Source organism: Eupeodes corollae, chromosome 3 (genome assembly GCF_945859685.1).
Source record: "Eupeodes corollae chromosome 3, idEupCoro1.1, whole genome shotgun sequence".
NCBI classification, from domain to species: Eukaryota; Metazoa; Arthropoda; class Insecta; order Diptera; family Syrphidae; genus Eupeodes; species Eupeodes corollae.
In genome coordinates this window covers 82089988-82101694 of record NC_079149.1, presented here as the reverse complement: position 1 = coordinate 82101694, position 11707 = coordinate 82089988, and positions in this window count along the sequence as shown.

Genomic DNA, 11707 nt, shown 5'->3' with positions numbered 1-11707 from the left:
CCTAATTTTGAGCCAGAATTGAGAACCGTTGATTCGATCTCACTCTATTGTCGCTATCGAATGTTCGTTGTAAAGAATGTAAAAGAAATGTCGAAAAATAAACAATGTAAGTTCGTATGTTCATTTCTTTTATAAAATAACATAAATCAATGCATTTTTATTCAGCTCCAAAAGAACTGAACAAGGGGCCGCACAGTGGGACGACTCATAGCAATAAATAAAAAAATAAAATGTTATAGCGGTACTTTTGAGTGATTGGTAAGTCATCACAAATATTTATAGGTTCTAACTGCATCAACATTTTTTGCATTGACCAATTAGTGCAAAAGTTATACGGAGACAAAGAAGGTCAAGTTTATTTTTTTTTGTGGTGAAAAAATCAAGTGGTTTAAAATTCAATTTTGTTTTGCTCGTAACATTTTTTGTGCGCTGATAAATTAATTCAATTATGGATAATAACACTGTTCAAGGTATTTTAATTAATATTAAACAATAGAAACATCTTTTATTTTTGTTCTATTTTTTTTATTCGTAATTTTCCAAGTGAGGGTGGAAGTTAAAAAAAAAAAATAAAAAATGACTGAGTAAGCTTTTCTTTTTTAGGCCTAAAAGGCCCTCTGAGGCTTTTATGGTTTTGTACTCAGTAAAGTGTCCTTTAAGTGAATCAAGAAAAAAATCTTGCTACAATTTTGCTCCAAGTACTTAAAATCACGTTTTTTAGGTTCAACTCCCTGTATCAAAAATGCTGATATTTTTGAAACGTGGCTGGATAGTGATAGAACCAGGAAATTTGACAATGTTTGGCAACAAATTCAGAAATTCTTGGCTTAAAAGAGCCAATGGAAGAGTTGGACAAGCAATTTAAGGAAGTTGCTAAATTTTATTGCCTCAAGGTAAAGCAGAAGTGGGAGCAGTCTTGTAGAAGACTTAATCGGTTCATGACCGCTAATGAAACATGGCTTAATTCCAATTACCTAAAGCTTTACTTGATTGCGTAAGTGATAAAATCCTATTTGAACCAATAATTTTTTTAACACTTTACCTTCATATCCCAAAAAATTATAGTGTAATCCAAACATGCCAAGTACGAGCAAGGGAAGGCCAAGAAAAAGTTTTGAAGAGTGTACTGATCGCACTAAAAAACGTCGTGTTCAAGAACTTGTGTGGCAAACCTCTCCAGAGGAGTTGGAGTATGCGGCAAAGTTGACTGGTCGTGCTTCAGGTTCCCCTCGCAAGAATAATAAGACCCTAACTCTTCAACAAGCCTTGGCCTTATACTTAGACTTGGGTTTATCTAAAAGAAAATATTCTTTACTTCGTTCCGTTGTAAACAGTTTATATAAAGATTGTTTTCCAAGCTATTATAAGTTGCAAACATATAAGTCAGAAATATTGCCAGAAGTTTCTGTTATTTCTGAATCCACCGCGGACGTAAATCTGCAATCTTTATTAAATAAAACTTAAAAAAGCATACTGAACATTGTGAAAGAAAATGAAAAGGCACATGAAAATACAAGCCAATCTTTTAATCTTGTTTGTAAGTGGGGCTTTGATGGCAGCTCCGACCACAGCAACTACAAACAAACTTTTGAAAATGCTCGAACCGATACAGATAGCTTTTTATTTGTTACAGCTCTAGTGCCGCTTAAATTATTGGATTCTGTAGATGGCAAAGAAATTTGGGTGAATTCTTGTCCAGGCTCGACCCTTTTCTGCAGGCCAATAAAATTAATCTTTGCAAAAGAAAATAGCGCGCTTGTTAGATCTGAGCAAAGTAAAATGGAAAAGGCTATTTCAGAACTTGAAACCTTAATTGATAACAAACATATTTCGGTTTCCTTTAAAATGTTGTTGACAATGCTTGATGGAAGTGCCATAAATGCATTGAGTGGAGCAAATGCAGCTCAAAACTGTTACATTTGTGGAGCAAAACCCTCTCAAATGAACTTATCTTCAATTGCAGAACGAGCGCCAAATGCCAAACTTGGGCAGTTCGTGGCAAAGAAAATAAATTGATATTTGATGAGAGGAAAAAGAAGATTCAAAAAAATTTCAGGGAAAAAATGGGGCTCCTTGTCGACATTCCAAAGCCTGGATATGGAACAACCAATGACGGAAATACTGCAAGAAGGTTTTTCTCAAACCCAAGGTTTAGTTCTGAAATTACTCTTGTGGACAAAGACCTGATTTTTAATTTTGGAATTATTCTTCGAACAGTTGCATCTGGTCGTCAGATAAACATGGACAATTTTGTTAAGCTGTTGGAAGAAACAAAAAGCATATACTTAACAAAATACAGTTGGTATTACATGCCAAGCAGCGTGCACAAGCTTCTTATTCATGGAAAGGACATAATAAGCTTCTTCGAATTACCAATTGGCGTTCTTTCCGAAGAAGCCTTAGAAGCAAACCATAAGGAAATCAGAAAAGCTAGACTTGATCACACTAGAAAAACGAAGAGAAATCATACAATGAGTGATTTAATTAATCATTTACTGATTTCATCTGATCCGCAGCTTTCGAATTTGCGGTCAAAAAATTGCAATATATCAAAATATGACCAAGATATATTCCCATATTTATCATTAGATGAAACAAATATAAGTTTTCTCGATGAATCTAACCCGGAAGACTTAAATTATATATCCGAAACCGACACCGAATAATAAGTATAGTATATATGTATATAATAAGTTTAGAAATAGTTTTTTTTTATTTTCGTATTCAAATGAAATTGTTATTTATTGTTCCATTCAAGAAATTTAATTATTTGTTATTAAAAGAAAAGATAAAATTAATAATAAAATGAAAATCCTACAAAAAAAGTTCGCTGCTCAACACTTTTGATGAAATTAACTTTAATTTCATTGCTAAAACTTTTCCATTTACTTGGTTTTCATGTTTAATTCATAGATTTAGGTCTAAAAAGACGTCCCAATGCAACTTTACGTGATTTCAATAACCTAAACAAAAGATATGATTTTTGCCGATTTCCCCATACATTCGTCCCACTGTGGGCCGTCCACCTTGTTTTGAGTGTAACAACAATGCACAGGTGCTTTTCTGGTTGATTTGGAAAAGGCCTTTGACACCGTATGGTTAGAGGGTCTTTACATAAAACTGAGCAGGCTTGGCATAAGCAAGCCATTGTTGGCTTTATGATATGCTTAACGGTAGAAAGTTTGTTGTCAAAAGTGGCAATGTAACTTCTACCACAACATGTTTAATTAAAAATGCCGATTCTCTTCAGCATTTACACCAGCGATCTGATAGGTAGCCTTACAAAGGCAATTGCGTACAGAACGGCCCGGAAGATTGAGGTTATTAGAATTCTCTTGCAGCGTGATTTCGACAAGATTCAACGATATTGGGACAACTGGAAACTGAAAATAAATGTCTAGAAGTCGGAGACAATTCTGTTCCGGACTCCGTTGGCTAGGGCTACGAGGGATACGTGCAAGAATTGGCGCAAGATGGACATCGTTGATCTTCACGGGCAGCCATTAAGCCTAGTACATACTTGTGAACCATCTCGTGAACCCATACAAATTTCAGTTTTTGGTTCACCCGTGAACTTGCTCGTGAAGCTGAGTGGAGAACAAAGTGGAGAGTTTTCGTTCACGGGCAATTCACGTGCAAAATGTACGGGAACTGTTGGTGAAGCTGAAGTCAAATGTTCACAACGTGTACTCACAAGTGTGTACCAGTGAGCAATGTCAAAAGTTCACTTTCTCCACTGGCGAACGTTCACTTCACGAGGAAGTATGTACTAGGCTTTAGAGAGCAAAAGCGTAGTGAAGTACCTCGGTATCTGGTTAGATCAGTATTTATATTTCGACAGACATATAAATTCTGCTCTGACCAGGGCCAGAGGGGCCTTCGCTCTGACGAAACGGCTGTTTTTTAGCAGTCGGCTTGACCCCAGAGTGAAGTTAATTTGCAACATGGCCCTCATATGGCCGATGATCGTTTATGGTTGTCCTGTGTGGTTCAACGTTGCCCCTTCGCAGATGAAGAAGTTTCGGGTGTTCGAGCGGCAGTGTTTACGACGCTGTACCGGCTTATATCGAACAGCCGAATCTTCTTATGTGCATAACTATTCCAACAGAATTGACAATTTCCTGATAAAACTCGTTCGAGGTCACACTGCAAGAGCTATGTCTTCGATCGACAATTTAATTTTCAGGGCGTTCTATCCGAACGACGAGTATTTTGAGAGTGCACGCTTGAGCGGCTTCATTCCACCAGAGGCATTCCTCGTTTTAGATAGATGCGGTCTGATACAGGATAAATTGGCAGTTCCGTTAATCTACAACGTCAGATGACGAACCGTGGATAGGCGAATCCTGTACAATCGGGACGTCATGGCACAAGGTGGAGCAGAGCTCCTTCGGTTCAGTAGGGCTGTGTCCGAACGGATAGGGAGAAGCAGGAGAACCAGTTTGGTGGCCGCAATCGGCACTTGATAGTGGGTAGTCGGGATGAGGTTTTAAGCCTTGGACGGCTTACATACTTGTTTTAGGGTTTATTTTTAAGTAGAATTGGTTGAAATCAGTCCAAAATAAGAAGCCTGATGATTGGGTTTTTGGCAAGACTGAGATTGGATGGATGCGGGGACAAAATTTACTTCAATATTTGAAAGATAGTCTTAACGTTTGGATATCCAAGAATGATGTTAAACGTCCTGTTCTTTTTTTTTGTCGATGGACACGTAGCAACAACATCATTTTATATGCAGTTTCTCCAAACACCACTCATATCCTTCAACCGGCCGATGTGGGTGCTTTCAAAGGTATAAAATCAGACTATAAAAATATTTTAAATGAATGGCGCAAACTTCCAGGTAGTCACGGCAGCACAATTAACAAGGAGAGTTTTTGTGATGTGCTAGAAGAGCTCCTAAATTATAAGGACAGGACTACCATCATACAAAATGCCTTCAAAAAATGTGGACTATTTCCATTCGACCCTAATGTCGTAGACTACTCGAAATCTATACAAAATGCCTTAGAAGCTTTAAATACTAATGTTTCCAATCTTGGTGGTGATGTTCGCGGTTCAAATGTTGAAGTTCCTGCTGGTGTATCTGGAGAGTGTTCTGGCGTTCATTCTGGTGGCGATGGGGATTTTAAAGGCAATCTTGATGCAGATAGTAGTAGGTAGTACCCGTGGCATGATGGTTAGTGCGTTGGACTGTCATGCAAGGGGTCTTGGGTTCAATCCCTGCTTGTGCCACCTTAATTTAAAAAAAATTAATTTTCGCGGGTGCTGCCTCTTGCGAGGAATTGACAAATCCTTCAAGAGTAATTCTTGTCATGAAAAAGTGCTTTCTCAAACTAGCCGTTCGGATTCGGCCTAAAATTGTAGGTCCCTTCCATTCCTGACAACAGTACTCGCACACAGGAATGGTTGAGAGTTGTAAGTCACTAGGCCCTGGTTCACAACGGACTGTTGCGCCACCCCATTTGATTTTTTTTTGATGCAGATCCCGGTGGTATTGATGCTGGTAGTGGTATTATGTGATGTTGATGTATGTGGTAATTTTGGTAACGGTGAAAGCGAGAAATTTGTGGTCAACTTCGATTGTGATATTGGCCGCATTGTGAACGTTGCTGGTACTGATAAAGATATCCCAAATACACCTACATGATGTCTTGAAAGCAAAAATATCAACAGTCATGTTGTGCTTGACGTTATACGCCATGCCAAGCAAAACATTTTTGGAGTTTCTGGGATACCCAAAGACATTGAAGGGACTTACGAAGTTTCTTGTGATGGAATATTATTAAGATAGTCCAGGAGGCGACCGTAGGGTAGCCTGCCTCATAAGCCGACTGGAATTGAGAACCAGAAATGGATAGAGCATGAAGTGGCATATACAAAACTGCGGGGCGGGCTAACTTTCGATGGTCCTTGTGGTGGCAAAATGGCTAGTTCCGGTACCGTTTTTTGGTACATACCTAATTCATAAGCTGACTGCAAAAATGTACAACGGGTCTATTGGGATTTACTCACAGATTAAAAAACAGGAGGGCGGGCAAAAAAACTCGGGCCAAACCGCTTGTCCGCCCATCTCGAAAAACGGTATTTTTGGTACAAACCTACCTCATCCGCCGACTAGACAAATGAGGTATCAAATGAAAGCTTAGACTCTCTAGATTAAGAATCCGTTTGGCGAGCTAACTTTTGGTGGGCCAAATATGTGCCCGCTGTTTTTGAAAAAAAAAAAATCAAAATTCATTAACTTTTTACTTACCGAAATTTCAAAATTTTGTATCTCAAATTAAAGAAAAAACTGTGAGTTGATTAGTTTCAAATAATTAATATTAACAAAATGAAAATAAAATTATAAACCTATACCAACATTTATTTGCATTACATTTTTAACAATTGTCGTCAGAATCTTCATAACTTAGATATTCTATTTCGTCATTTTCATCTTCATTAAAAATAACGTCATCAACATTCAGAGGATTTGGTTCGCCTTGAAACTAAAGTGGTAATAACTGGCCATATTTTATCTCCCATCCAAAATTTTCTGGATTGGCTTTACACAATCTGCCTCTGTTGCATTTTTCCACATACAATTTATGAATATTGTCATATTTGTTTTTTCAAACAATGGCTTAAAACAAGGTGGAATTGAACTGGAGATAAAACATTTATGTTCTTAAAAAAACTACTAGAAGATACGTTTTTAGAGACATATAGATTTTGATATATTTGAACTCTTGCTAAATTTACGCTTTTGCAATTCTTTAAGCCGTTCATTTGACAAGTTAAATTTTGAACTATTTGAGTGCTTTTTTCGTCTAAACGTTGAGCTTCATTACTTACTTACTTAAGGTGGCGCTACAGTCCGGGCCTCAACCAACAAGCGTCTCCAGCCAGCTCGGTCCCTAACTAGCTGTCTCCAGTTTCGCACGCTAAGTTGGTTGAGGTCCTCTCCCACCTGCGTGGGCCACCTGAGTCGCGGTCTTCCTCTACTGCGCCGTCCCTCGGGATTGGATTCGAAGACCTTCCGGGCTGGAGCGTTGATGTCCATCCGCTCTACATGACCTAGCTATCTAAGCCGGTGGACTTTAATTCTGCTAACTAGGTCAGTGTCTCAGTACAGCCCGTACAGTTCGTCGTTATATCTTCTCCTCCGTTCTCCATCCATGCGTACGGGACCAAAAATCACCCGTAGAATTTTTCTTTCGAAGCGGCCTAAGACGCTCTCATCTTTATTTGACAGGGTCCAGGCCTCAGCGCCATAAATGAGAACCGGGATGATGAGTGTCTTATAGATGGTGATTTTACATGCTCGAGAAAGGACTTTACTTCTCCATTGCCTTCTAAGTCCAAAGACGCAGTGATTTGCAAGAGTTATTCTTCTTTTGATTTCGGCGCTGGTGTCGTTGTCTGTGTTAATAGCGGTGCCTAGGTAGACAAAGTAGTTAGCTACCTCAAAGTTATAGCTGTCCATGGTGACGTTTTGTCCAAGACGTCGTCGTTCAGTGTCCTTTTTTGATGACAGCATATACTTGGTCTTGCCCTCATTGACCACTAAACCCATCTTCTTCGCTTCCGTCGCAATGCTCAAAAACGCTCCACTGACATCACGCTTTGATCTTCCAATTATGTCAATATCATCTGCGTATCCGAGTAATTGGATGGACCTTTGGAAGATTGTGCCTCTAGTGTTGACGGTTGAGTTTTGCACAACTCTTTCCAGCACAAACGGATAAGTTTGACAGGGATGCCAAAACTAGACATTGCTCGGTAGAGCTGTTCCCTATAGATGCTGTCATACGCGGCTTTAAAATCGATAAAGAGATGGTGGGTATCGATTTGAAACTCATTGGTTTTTTCCAAGATTTGCCGTAGTGTGAATATTTGGTCGATAGTGGACTTTCCTGGTCTAAAGCCACACTGATAAGGACCAGACCAATAAGGTTGTTGACGAAAGGCTTCAGACGTTCACATAATACGGCAGAGAGGATCTATCTCCCTTACAGCGGAATTCGGTTCGTCATCGCCGTTATATAATTTGGAGAAGTGATCTTTCCATATTCTCAGCATCGACTGTGGTTCTACTACGATGTTCCCTTGATCGTCTTTACAGGCTTCATTACTTAGTTTTTCAAAAGCGGCCTGATAATGAACATTTTTTTTCTGGTATTTCGAAAGATTTAGCTTTTCCTTTTCGAAAAAACTGGATGTAGTCACAACCTGTGAATGCATGAAATGCAGGTAATGCAGCACACAAACTCATCCCTAGTTTTGCGGTAAGTTCTGTACAATTTATGCAACTTAGATTGTTCCTTTTTGAGTTGCCACTAGTTAGACAAATATTTAAATGCTGTAATTTATGCATGTTTAAAAGTAAAATAATAAGAATATTCTTGTCAGAAGCTCGAATTGTAGTATTTGAATTCGGTTTTGCTTTACTGACATGATAATTAGCCTTGTATCGGCTTTTTTATGACTGCAATTGCAATGGCGGATCCAAGGGGGGGGTCGTAGTTGTCATGACCCCCCCCTGGGAGATAATTGGTTTGATTTTTCGCAATAATGCCTTTCAATTCAAAACTAATCGTATTACGTTAATGGATATGACCCCCATTATATTTTGAATTATTTATATTTTGTATATGAAAAAAAACTTTAGTCATGCTTTAAATTACTTTCATAAACATTGTTTCTAAAAAAAGCAAATATTCAGCTTCTTAAGAAAAAACCTTGAATAAGAGATCATGAATTTTATATTAAGTTGCCTTTGAATTCCTTAAACTCGCCTTCAATTTTATTATTACATTTTTTTGACACACATAAATAGTGATTATTGAAGTGATTTTTACTGCGACATATAGGAACTATATAGCAAGTTTTGCATAAGAAAACTGTTTCAAACTAGAGTTTTTAATCAAATATGACATTACGGCGGTAGAGAACCGAAAAAAGTGGGTACCGCGATTCCTTTCATCTGTCTGTCTTTCCTGGCCCCTACAGTCCAAACAATTATGTTGATTGAAATTAAGATTTTCAGCCGATTAGTGTGAGGCGTTTTTTTTTTCATTTTATTAATAAGAAAAATAACAGCAGTCCCCCCACACATTTTTTGCTTCAAGATGTGATTTTTCTAAAACTTTCTATAAATTTTGTGTTCTGAATTTGGTTTCTTTCTACAAGAAAAACATATTTTCGTATTGCTCCAGAAAGGTACCATTCAAAAAACCTTAATTTTGTTTTTAAGTTTTCTCAAGAACTAATGGAACGATTTCAAAATTCTTCTCATTCTATGCAAGCTTAATGTCAATGATCAAATTGATGATGATTTTTTATGATCAAAAATGTATTTTTTTGATTTTTAATAAAATACTAATTTTGTTTACAAAACTCGATATTTCAGAAAGGGGACAACATTTTTTGACGAAATTTTATTGTAAAATGTTCACATATTTATAAGCTCTTTATTTAGTGCTTATACCAAAAATATTTTTTTAAATCAAAATTTAAAATGATTTTCGAAAAAAAATAGGTTAATCTAGATTTTTTGACAAATAAAATGGCATTTAAATTTTTGAGAAAAACTTATTTTGCAGGTACATTTTTAAATCTTAAAATATAGGAAATATTTTTAAACAGACTTTTTGGAAGAAATTATCAAGTTCTAGCGACCCAGTTGTGCGTTTCATTTCTTTCAAAATTGGTTTTCTGTTGAATACAAAAGATTTTAAAAATTAAATAAATCTACTTTTGAAGTGAGATTGCTTTGGAAGCTCTAGAACTGAGATTCAAACTCGAATTTTAATAATACAAACGTCCCAAAAAATCAAGTGCCACTTTTGTTAAATTAATGGCTAAGTAAAAAACATAATAAACGTTTCATATCTATTGATATAACAGCTTTGAAACGTGTAATTTGTGAGTACTACAAAACTTTTCTTCCCAACTTATTTGTTTTAATCAATTTTTTTAGAGAAATTATGGACTTAAATACAGCTATTCCCTTGAATTCAAGAATCAAGCCTTTTAGTCTCTACAATTTTTATGTTTTGTTGACGCCTTTATAAGATCAAAATAAAAGTAAGACTGATAACGAGAGTAATAAGAGACTCCCGGAAATTGATTTCAAAAAAAAACTACATCAAAAAAAAACCCACATTTTTACATATCAGATCCGTTCTCAATTTCTGGATTTTTAAATTTTTGCAGCGTTCTTTGCATTGAGGAACGTTTCGAAACAATTTACTAAATTTCTGCGCGAAATGCACCTCTAAGCTATTGTATTTTATAAATATGGCATATTTAGAAAACTGTTGGAATCTTGGAATGCTTTCATATGAGTCATCCAAATTAAATAGTAAGACCATACCTTGCTGGACAGCAGTGTTCTAAATAATTTGATAACTAAAGGTGGCATTTTAGCTCTTATTAAATTTTGTTAGCATCCTTTTCAAAACATCAAAGAACATTTTTAAGCGGTGAGTAAAAACTGGTGTGAACACCCCCCCCCCCCCACAGATGAAAAGTCTGCATCCACCCTTGACATATAGACGACTCCAAGATTGTTGCGGCTTAGCAGTCAAATTCCAAATTTTTAGCTTGTTAATTTTCTTTATTAAAGAACTTATAAATAGTGCTTTAAATTTCTGAAAAATATATAAATTATATTCAATGAAATTAAAATTGTAATTATAATATAGCTACGTTTTAGTCCTTTTGCTAAGAGCGCAGATTGCAGATTTTAAAATAAAGATTTGAAGGTTAAGTTCAAATGTGCGAATTAAATTACTTCATAAAAAGCGATAGCATTACAAATATATATGTTCTACTCTTTCTTTTTAAGTTCGAATTGAACGTGGGGCACTGCCAGGTGCGGCACCGGCAACAAAGATATTTATACTGGTTTGTAATTTTTACTTCTACACCTTTGAATTTCCATTTTTCACTAAATGCTCTTCAGCCTCCATTCCTAAAAATAACAATTTCAGATTTCTCAAGATTAACTTCAAGGTTCCATTTATCGCAATAGCTGCTGAACTTGTTTATAATTGTTTAAAGTAAAGATGGACTCTCAGCCAAAATTACAATATCATCAGCATACAAAAGAACATTTATACCGATTCTTTCCCCATGTATTCCGATGGGGAGTTCAGTATGTAGATCATTTAAGAACAAGACAAAAAGCAGTGCGCTCAGAAAGCAACCTTGTTTAACGTCTTTGCTCGTTCTAAAGAAAGAAATTAGAGGTACTGCTTCCATCCCACACGGCGCCAACTGTATCTTGGTATAATATATAGGCATGAAAGATTGAAAATCTAATCAATGGTACTATAATCTTTGCGATATGCAGTCGAAAACAGCAATGTACTTAACGAATTCCAATCTGCATATTCGAAAGAGAGATCTTTTGAAAACAACCCGAAATGAAATAAAATAACAAGTCCATAAAAACATTTTTACTTAAGTACGAGTCATAATAATTCCTCCTACTCCGTAATTATTTCATACATTAATATACCCACGGATCAAAAACGGAGGATGGGGTAGGTGGAGGCGTATACTCAGGTAGACTAAACTAAAGCTTTGTATATTAATTTGAATACCACTATCATGAAACACAACATTTTGGAACGAAAGGCGGACCATTGGGGTGCTGCCTGTACGAAAATTAAGTGTTGAACCTAAGAGCGACTGGAAGTATACAAATATTGAAATA